Source organism: Narcine bancroftii, chromosome 2 (genome assembly GCF_036971445.1).
Source record: "Narcine bancroftii isolate sNarBan1 chromosome 2, sNarBan1.hap1, whole genome shotgun sequence".
Classification (NCBI taxonomy): domain Eukaryota; kingdom Metazoa; phylum Chordata; class Chondrichthyes; order Torpediniformes; family Narcinidae; genus Narcine; species Narcine bancroftii.
Window position 1 is genome coordinate 220,310,162 of NC_091470.1, and position 10,013 is coordinate 220,320,174.

Sequence of the window (10,013 nt, forward strand, 5' to 3'; positions counted from 1 at the left end):
CCAGACCTGGGTTCAAATCCCAAGCTGTCTGTAAGGAGTTTGTACATTCTTCCTGTGTCTGTGTGGGTTTCCCCTGGGGGCTCCGGTTTCCTCCCACCATTCAAAATAAAAGGGCAGGGTTATAGGTCAATTGGGGGAAAATTGTGTGGCATGGACTCGTGGGCCGAAATGACCAGTTACTATACTGAATGTCTGAATAAAAAAAAACATACAGCACGGTAACAGGCCATTTCGGCCCAAGAGTCCGTGCTGACAAATTTGCATGGTTAACCTACACTCCCAGTGCGTTTCAAACAGTGGGAGGGAACTGGAGCCCCCGGGGGAGAACACACGGAGAACGTACAAACTCCTTACAGATGGCGCGCGACATGAACCCTGGTCCCAATCCCTGCTGCTGTAAAGGCTTTGCGCTAACCGCTACGCCAACCATGCCACCCCTTCAGCGCTCCCCCAGCCTCCGCAGCCACACAGACTCCAGTCCAAACTGTCGGCAACTCAAGCTCCAGATCCAAGCCTCCGACACAATTGGGAACTCTTCAGCACCCTCGACACCTTCTAGCATCCCTGTTCCGATACCCGGTACCCCTTCAGCCAGTCTCGAGCAGTAAGCAATCAGTTACTTGAGGTTGTCGATTGTTCGGATTCCGGATGATGGGGATTTTACTGTACTAGGTTTTTAAAAGACAATTTAATATATAATGATAATCCAGAGAGCCTTTATCTGCTGAATGTTTGCTACTGTTCATTCACCACCCTTTTAGTCTATTTTGCCAATCCTCCCTGTCAACTTTGGATATAGTTTCTTGCTCCACTGCAAGATGTTGAGTATGATGGTAATAATATATTTAAGATGACTCCTTCCTCATAAGACTGCTGATTGACAAATCTCATAAAGCTGGCTTGTTACTTAGTTTGTTCTTTGATACATCTTCTCACAAAAATGTCATGACCGCGTTCCCTCAACTCAAACATCCAAGCCACTCTTGCCAATTCAGTTTGTCCTGTTCGCATTAAGACTTGTTTCATTTCTTGTACCTGATGAATATTTAATTAAATGTGGGAAAATGAAGCAATATTTTCAGGGAGCTCTTCCTTATCCTTATTGCATTCTTATTAGGGCATTGAAACCCTGAGGTGCTCTGTTGTCGCACCAGTCTTTGCAGCATAAATTGGATCTTTACTTATTCATTATATGATTCATAATCTTCTTCTGGTTTTGTGGGCTTCTGCTATTTGTAATTTTCCTCAACTGGAACTGCAATGATCTAAATGTCCCTCAACAGATGAGCTTGGAATTCTTGCTTTTCTTTGTAAAGCAGTAATTAAGCAGATAAGTAGGATATGGAGATGCAGCCGACCGTGGCAGTACATGAATGATCTCATAGGCTATAAAGTGGAACCAGGCAGAACATCCAGTGATACCACATCATTTCCTGCCGAGCACCATGCGCTCTATATATGCTGGCTTTGAGCAGGAGGACAGTGAGCCTGTGGTACACAGCACTCCAACCTCAGCCACACCTGAGTCATGACTGAGTGCAAACCTGTGGCAACGACTGGCCCCAGCTGGCAGGAGAATTCACAGACCCTGCTCCCTCCTACGGGCAGAATTATGCTTTGAGACGGCCACTATCGCCCCGGCAAAACATAATAATGGATCTAAATGACTACACTCTGGCGGCTCTGACATCCACCGTCATGAAGTGATTCAAGAAGCTGGCCGAGGCTTACATTAACTCCAGCCTCTCAGACATCCTCAACCTGCTCTAAGTCACTGATTGCCACAACAGGTCCACAGCAGAGAGCATCTCACTGATCCTGTTTTCAGTGCTGGAACATTTGGATGACAAGCACACCTACACCAGTCTACATCTAATACAGACCACCAACTACCAGACTGCATCTAATACAGACCACCAACTACCAGTCCACATCTAATACAGACCACCAACTACCAGACTACATCTAATACAGACCACCAACTACCAGACTACATCTAATACAGACCACCAACTACCAGACTACATCTAATGCAGACCACCAACTACCAGACTACATCTAATACAGACCACCAACTACCAGACTACATCTAATACAGACCACCAACTACCAGTCTACATCTAATACAGACCACCAACTACCAGACTACATCTAATACAGACCACCAACTACCAGACTACATCTAATACAGACCACCAACTACCAGACTACATCTAATACAGACCACCAACTACCAGACTACATCTAATACAGACCACCAACTACCAGACTACATCTAATGCAGACCACCAACTACCAGACTACATTTAATACAGACCACCAACTACCAGACTACATCTAATACAGACCACAAACTACCAGTCTACATCTAATACAGACCACCAACTACCAGACTACATCTAATACAGACCACCAACTACCAGACTACATCTAATGCAGACCACCAACTACCAGACTACATCTAATACAGACCACCAACTACCAGTCCACATCTAATACAGACCACCAACTACCAGACTACATCTAATACAGACCACCAACTACCAGACTACATCTAATACAGACCACCAACTACCAGACTACATCTAATACAGACCACCAACTACCAGACTACATCTAATGCAGACCACCAACTACCAGACTACATCTAATACAGACCATCAACTACCAGACTACATCTAATACAGACCACAAACTACCAGTCTACATCTAATACAGACCACCATCTACCAGACTACATCTAATACAGACCATCAACTACCAGACTACATCTAATACAGACCACCAACTACCAGACTACATCTAATACAGACCACCAACTACCAGTCTACATCTAATACAGACCACCAACTACCAGACTACATCTAATACAGACCACCAACTACCAGACTACAGCTCTGCCTTCAACATGCCAAGTAAACACATACCCAAATTCCGTGACCCTCCCTTATAGCTGGATCCTGTCCGATGGGGCATAAAATCATACAACATAGAGCAAAGAACATTACAACATAGTACAGGTCCTTCAGCCCCTAATGTTGTGCTGACCTATAAACACCTGCACCACAACAATCTAAACCTTCTCTATCTCACACCTAGAACCTTCTATTTTTCTTGCATCCATGCACCTATCTAGGAGACTTTTGAATTTTCCCCATTGTACCAGCCTTCACCTGGTACATCTCGGGCACCAATCTTCACTCCATCCAAGACTTCTACAAGAAGCGGTGTCTTAAGTATGCAGCCTCTACTCTCAAGGACCCCCCACAACCCAGGCCACGCCCTCTCACTCTGCAACCATCAGGGAAAAAGTTAAAAGAGCTGAAATATGAGCATTCAGTGGCACATGGACAATTATTTCCCCGCTGCCTTCAGACTCCTGAATGATCAATGAACCAAAGACATTTGACTTTGACTTTCCATGCACTGTTTTCATTTATTGTTGTAAGGTGGTTTTTATATGAACGTTTGACTTGTGATGATGCTGCAAAAGAAATAATTTCATTACTTGATCATGACAATAAATTCTGATTCCACACCCACCCCTGGCAATACATTTCAGGCAGTGACAATACCTCCTCCATAATCATCCATTAGACCTGTTCACTGCAAAGCTGCGTTATCACCCTTCTAACAGACCCCCTGTACACTCCTGACTGTGCTCCAACTCCATCTAGAAATTCATAGGCCAGATCATAAACAACGACGGGTCAGGATATAGAAGGGAGAGAAAGGTTGGGTGTCAGAACGACAACGTCCCTCTCAAGATCCACAAGATGAAGGAGTTGGTGGTTGACAACTGAAAGGGGATGGAGCTCATTCCCCTTCTCTGTATTGATGGTGTGGAGATGGAGATGGAAGGCCGAGGTATGACAGAATATATAGAAATATTTTTGGGAGATAAATTGGGAAAGGTTAGAGTAGGTTACATACAAACACTTTAAAACAGATCTTATTTGAAATACTGGAGAATTCCTATCCAGAGGGACTTTACAGAAACTTTGAAGAATGCCTATGGAGACTTCACAAGTTGGTGTTAATTAAACTGATGTGGAATAAATGGACTATTGACTTTAAAGCCACAGTGGAGACATGGTGTGTCCTCACACCTTTTTAGCAGGAGTTTGAAGAGTGCTCAGTGAGAGGTCACTAATGGGTTCTTTTTTACTTTAAAAACAACAGATGAACCAGAAGACTGACTCCTATTGTTTGATGGAGAAGGTCAGGTGGTTTTTTGCAAGCAGAGAGGGAGAGTCTCAGTGAGTGTGTGTGTGTGTGTGTGTGTGTGTGTGTGTGTGTGTGTGTGTGTGTGTGTGTGTGTGTGTGTGTGTGTGTGTGTGTGTGTGTGTGTTTGTGTGTGTGTGTGAGAGAGAGAGAGAGAGAGAGAGAGAGAGAGAGAGAAGCTGGGACAAGCAGAAGCTTGCTGGAACTGAAACAGAAGGTCCAGGTGGAAGATGGCTAGAGGACTGGTTATCTAGTGTTTCACTTGGAATAAGAAAAACAGGAAGGAACTCTGTGATGACCTGAAAGAAAGAGGTCATCACCTGGAGAACCCTGACAGGGCAAGTTTCATCAGCAAGACACTGAGGTGACAGTTGGAAGTACCTCTCTCTGAAAACCAACAAGAACCTACCTGAGTGGTAACCATTTACTTTTCAAGTACCAAAGCCTGGTGAACTTTATAAATGTTAAATTCTGTGCACAGTATAAGAATTGCCTGCAACCAGTGAACTTGGAGGAATGAGAAGTGAGATTGGACTGTGAACCAAATAACTTTTCTGAACTTACACATACATTACACACACATGTGCTTTGAATTAGCAGGGGGTTAAGTTAGGTAAAGTAAGTCAATATTATAAGTAAAAGTGTGATTCTCTTTTCATGTTTAAAGATAATTAAAAGCAACTTTTGTTTAAGTAACCATTTGTCTTGGTGAATATCTATTGTTGCTGGGTTTTGGGGTTCTCTGGGCTCGTAACAGAGGAAACATGGCAGGTCTCCTGTGACCCTCAACAACTTCTATAGATGCACCGTTGGAAGCATCTGGTCAGGATGCATCACTGCATGGTGAAGGAACTGCTCTCTCTGCAAGAAACTGCAGAGAACAGTGAATGCGGCTCAGGCTACCATTCACACACCCCCCCCCCCCACCCAATCTCCCTTCATTGACTCCATCGACATTTCCCGCTGCATCAGCAAAGCAGCCAACATGTTAGAAGACCCATCCCACCCCAGCCACAGTCTCTTCACCCTCCTCCTTTCAGGGCGCTGATTCATGAGCGTAAGATCATGTGCCGACAGATACAAGTATGGTTCCTTTCCCAGATTTCGGAACAGTGCTCACACTGGTAAAATAATGTGTCTTTGCTCCGTTCTAAATGGTCTCCCTCTGCAGCTCTGTAACTGGGCTCTTTACTGCTTACTGTGATGGATTTACGAGCCAAACTGCTCACAAAACATGCTCACAGTCCATCAGTACACGTGACAATAAATTTGATTTGGTGGGAAATCTATGGCACTCACCCTTCAATCCTGACCCACCGTGCTAGAACGTTATTATCTTTGCCCATTTCTGGAAATGAATTTGTATAGGTCTCCTGGAATAACTGCGGTATGAAATCCTCTGAACTCCAGGGAAATGGACATCAAAAGACTGCAGATGCTGCAACCCAGAGTTAAAAAAAATGAGCTGCTGGAAGAATCTTGCTGTCAGGGAGCATCCTCCAATAGTTCTTTTATAACTCTAGAGAAATGTAGATTGATAGACTACCCGCTTAGTAATCTGTCTTAGTGCCATTAACTAAAAGGCTGCAATTACCTACCCTCACTGATCATGCTCGGCACAATTGACTTCCAATTGGGAATTTATTTACGTCTGTTTCCTGCCAGACGATAACGAGAGAAAAATGCCATTGCATGTGCAGAACGTTTGTAGTTGTCAAAGTCTCCTGTTATCTGGTGCTGTTGTGATTGCCGCACGGATACAGCTGGTGGCATCCTGCATCTGTGGGAAGCTAAGCAGTGATGCAGACTCGAGAATGCAGTACCTCTGACTTAGTCCCATCGCTGGAAGGACTGACATAATTGTAGCTGGATCAATCATCTGCCTCAACTGCAATGTTTTGCCTGGCAGAGTTCAGAGAGGATCTTGAGGGTGTGAAGTTAATGTAGTGCTTGAACCCTTTGTTTTTGAAGATGCAGAGGCTGCTGGAGGCAAGTCCATGGACATTCGGGGTCTCTGAAGGAGGACTCTTTTGCTTCCATTTCTCTAAATGTAATGGGAGCTGGGCTATTTCTACTGATGGTGAATCTTGGTCTGCCTGACTGCAGAATGAATATAATTTGTTGAAAATTACATCTATTTTATTACATGACAGTAAAATAATCTTGAATCTTTTCCTTAATTTTTAATTCAGACTGTTTGTGAAAAGCAACACATTTTTTCCTTTATTTGCCCCTGTGCTTCACAGTTCTGCATTTTAATCAAACAATTCATGTGATTAAAATGCTCATTCCAGATTTTATTAAAGGTTATTTGTATAAATTTTGATTTGACCATGTTAAGATTACAGCACTTTTTATGCAACATTCCCTAATTTCAGGGAACTATAATAATCTGAACATAGCGATTGTATGCATATTAAATAATTATATATCCCTTGCATGCAATGACTGCTTGAAGTTGGTGATTCATAGACTTCATCAGGTGCTGAGTGTAATGATAAATTGCTGGTGAACCTCTTGACCACTAGAGGGAGTTGAAGACTAGTTTGTGATCGCTTGGATTGGATTCAAAATGGATACGTCCACATGGTCTTTAGCTAATAAAGTATAGTTGTTTTTTTAAAAAAACCAAGTTTCTTTATTATGATAAAAGAAGCATCACATGGTACCAGGAGTGGATTAAACATCAGGATTGTGCATGGTACCAGGAGTGGGGTTGTTCAACCAAGATTCGTGCTGTACCTGCAAGCCATTGGACTCAATAGCAAACCTGATGCATGGAAGATTGCACTGCCGCTGACAATGGTGGGACTTCAAGCTCTAGAAGTTTTCAATACATATATTTTTGCCGGGGCAGAAGACCAGGGCAAGTGTGACAAAGTTATGGAGATGTTTGATGAACACTGTTCACCAAAGAAAATGAAACACTAGAGAGGTATGTATTTTGCTCGCGCACGCAGCGGAAGAGAGAGCTTTGATACTTTTTTTAACAGTCTTGGAAATGAAAAGCAAGAACGTGCAATTTTGGATCGCTGCGAAATTCAATGATCCGCGATCGAATTGTGTTGGGATTATTGATAAGAAAGTCAGAGAGAGAGGTTTACTGTGAGAGACAGCTGGAGCTGTGAAGAAATGCCACACCAGTGAAATAGCTCTGTAGTACACAGAAAGGTTTGATGAGAGCGTAAAAGCCAATGAATATGAAGGCATAGTCATAGCCACAGTGTGTGTGTGTCTGTGTCCACACACTTAAACGAAAAATAAGATATAGGAAACAACAAAACAATAGAGAGACATTCAAATGCAAATGATGTGACACTCAACATCCACCAAAACAATGCCCAGTTTATGGAAAATCTGTATTAAGTGAAAAGGGCAGAATCACAATGCAAAACAATGTTTTCCAAAGGGAAACAAAACAAAAGTGAAAGCGTGCATTCTGTACTCACTAGAGAAGAAACTGCCCTCGGTGATACACTTTCCATTGGCATAGTAATATGTGAAGATTATAAAGCAACAGACTGAATCTCTAAAAGAAAAAAGAATTGCACACTTTAAAAGGTTTGTGCTGGAGATGTTGTGCTTATGTTTGTGTTTAACTTTAAATTTAAATTGAAATGAATACTGTATTAGTGTATCATCTCAAGGAAAGTAGATGTTGTGATAGCGTGCTAATGATCCTCCTGACCACTAGAGGGAGTTTGTGGCAGCTTGGGTTGGATTCAAGATGGATGTTTCCACATGATCTTGTGTACTTTAGTTAATAAAGTATAGTTGTTTTAAAATAACCCATTTCTTTATGAAAATAAAAGAAACATCACACCGAGTATTTTCTCCATTGATGCTCTGCCAGGCCTCTACTGCAGACATCTTCAGCTCCTGCTTGTTTTGGGGGCTTGTCCCCTGAAGTTTTCTCTTCAACTTGTGGAAGGCATGTTCAATTGGATTTTGATCAGGTGACTGACTTGGCCATTCAAGAATTTTCCAGTTTTTAGATTTGTTGCTTTAGTAGAATGCTTGGGAATCATTGTCTTGCTGTTGGATGAAGCACCATCCAATGAGTTGGCAGACATTTGCTCAATTTTGGGCAGGTAAGACGCTTCTATACACCTCAACATTTATTTTGCTACTGATGCCATCAGCAGTGACATCGTCAATGAAGATAAGTGCACCATGACCTGTGCCAGCCATACATGCCCAGGCCATAACACCCCCACCACCAGGTTTCACTGATCTTGGGCAGTTCCTTAGGCTCCACACTTTGCTTTGCCAACACTCTGATACAGGTTAATTTTGGTCTCAACTCTCCACATGACTTTCTTGGCAAACTGTTACCTGGCCATCCTGTTTCTGTGGTTTGCATCCTGCAGTGTAGCCTCTGAGTTTCTGTTCATGAAGTCTCCTGTGGACAGTAGTCATGGTCACATCCACACCTGTCTCCTGAAGAGTGTTTCTGATGTGTCAAGCAGGCATTTGGGGATTTTTCTTCATTATGATGAGAATTCTTCTGTTATTAGCAGTGGAGGTAAAAGGTAATGGTAAAGGTAAAGGTTCCATTATTGTCATGTAATACTACATGAAATTCTTTATCCTTTGTCTACCGTAAGGCAGGCAGAGAGTTGCCACTTTGTCCAGCGCCCCCTCACTGAAACCTTCAGCATCTGGTGTTCCTGGGTGGTCTCCCTTCCGAATACTGACCACTCCTGTGCCTGCTTAGCTTCCAAGATCAGACAATCCCAGGTGTATTCATTCATTTTTCCTTGGGATACCAGTCTCTTTGTGATTACCAAGCTCACCGGTGCACTCTTTCTCTTAATGATGTTCCACACAGTTGAATATGGTAATCCTAAGGTTCGGGCGATGTCTCCTACTGTTTTATTCTTGTTTCATAATACTTACATTGGCAAAACTCTGGTCCTCATGTTGGAAAATGGCAAACACTGATTCATGCTCAATGTTCTAATTATACATAGTTTGTACAGGGTTTTTGGCCCTTTCATGATCTGACAAAGGCAACATTTCTTGAACAAAAATAAGGGAAGGTCACACCAGCAATCTTTCACATTGTCTTCATTGACAGTATTGCTGAGCTTAAGGTGTCGGGCTTTTGTGGTAGGTGGGTGAAAATAGAACATCAAGAATAGAAGGTTATCAACCTGAAACCATTCCTTTCTGATTCAGAGTGAAATGGAGGCTGGCCCCATGGGATTACAGGTGGCATTTAAAAAAGGAAATGAATAGAGTAAATAGACCAGGTACAACATGAATCTTATCAAGCTGCAAGTTGGATGAATTAAGTGTCTCTTGATAACTAATGTAACTAATCTCAATAGCACATGACCAGGATATTGCAGTTGACAAGTGTCCTTGAACTTGAAAAATGAATACACAGATATGTAGCAAGTGAACGGATAGCCAGCTGACAGCAAAGCAGGACACAGTGAGCAGGGTTAATTGTCAGCCTTTCAGAATGGCAGAATGTGACAAGCTTTTGCACAAAACCATCATGACCATTAGACATAGGAACAGAAATAGGCAATTCAGCCCTTCAAGTCTACCCTGTTCTTTAATCATGAGCTGAACCATTTCCCCACTCAGCTTCACTGCCCGGCCTTCTCCCCATACCTTTGATGTCCTGGCTAATCAAGAACCTATCAATCTCTGCCTTAAATACACCCAATGATCTGGCCTCCACAACAGCCTGTGGCAACAAATTCTATAAATTTACCACCTTCTGCCTGAAGAACTACTTTTACATCTTTGTTCTAAGTGGGCACCCTTCAATTTTG